The sequence below is a fragment of the Lycium ferocissimum genome, chromosome 11 (genome assembly GCF_029784015.1).
Source record: "Lycium ferocissimum isolate CSIRO_LF1 chromosome 11, AGI_CSIRO_Lferr_CH_V1, whole genome shotgun sequence".
Taxonomy (NCBI): Eukaryota; Viridiplantae; Streptophyta; class Magnoliopsida; order Solanales; family Solanaceae; genus Lycium; species Lycium ferocissimum.
In genome coordinates, this window is record NC_081352.1 from 22,088,092 (window position 1) to 22,089,051 (window position 960).

A 960-nucleotide genomic window follows, 5' to 3' on the forward strand; every position below is an offset into this window, starting at 1 on the left:
ACGTGAAGAACAACACCATAATTAGACCTCGACCTCGAACCTTCTCAAGGACAATGATAAGCACTACGTGTGTTAAATGTAATAACACAAACAGTACTTTACATAATAAGGATGAATTAGAAGGCAGCCAAAAAGTAGTAATAACTTTTAGTGAACAGAATAATTCGAAGCCAACAACTGATGAAGAAGAATTGACAGAAGACGGAATTCAATGGTGGGCCAATTTACTAGCTAACAACAATAAGCAACATCTTAGCCAGAATTCCACAATGTGAGTGCAGTGAGAAAGATATACAGTACGCAGACCCTACCCCTAGCTTGGAAGGTGGAAAGGTTATTTCTGGTAGACTCTCGACTCAAGGAAAAGGCATTCAAAACAGTACAGATTTACTAACTAACAACGACAACAATGACATTGATAATAATAATAATAATAATTCACCAACTTCGTTGTACGAGGAAATGGCACTTCCATTGGTAAATAATGTTGAGAGCAACATCTACATGCAAGAAGGAGAGAGTAGCCTAAGTGACTTTTCTTTTGATATTGACATTTGGGATCTACTTAATTAAAAGGCTCAATACAGTACAGAAACGGGTGTATGATTTAAAGTATTATAATAGGTTTAACTTATAAGATTTTTAGCACTGGATATATTCATTGTTCTTGTAAAATTATTGATATCAATATTGTTATTGTTATTGTTATTCTATCAGTATCTTATTCTTCAATTTTATTACTACTATTGTTGTCAATTTGTGAACTATGATATGAATATATGCAAGTTAATACTCCATTGTTATGAAGTCATTTCTAAGGGAAACAATTAAGCATTCAGTTGGAGAAGCTTGTAGAAGAAGAAAGGGAATATTTTCATTTCATGTGTGTGCATAATGAAGATGCACTGCTTTTATACAACTTTCCATACATGTGCATGTGAGTAGCACATGTTATTTAAC

General features: G+C 33.3%; 1 pseudogene; it reads left to right on the forward strand.

The window, feature by feature from the left end:
- The window catches only part of LOC132038122 (transcription factor MYB13-like), a 78,776-nt pseudogene extending 78,067 nt beyond the window's left edge, over positions 1-709 (forward strand).
- The last annotated feature ends 251 nt before the right edge of the window (positions 710-960 follow it).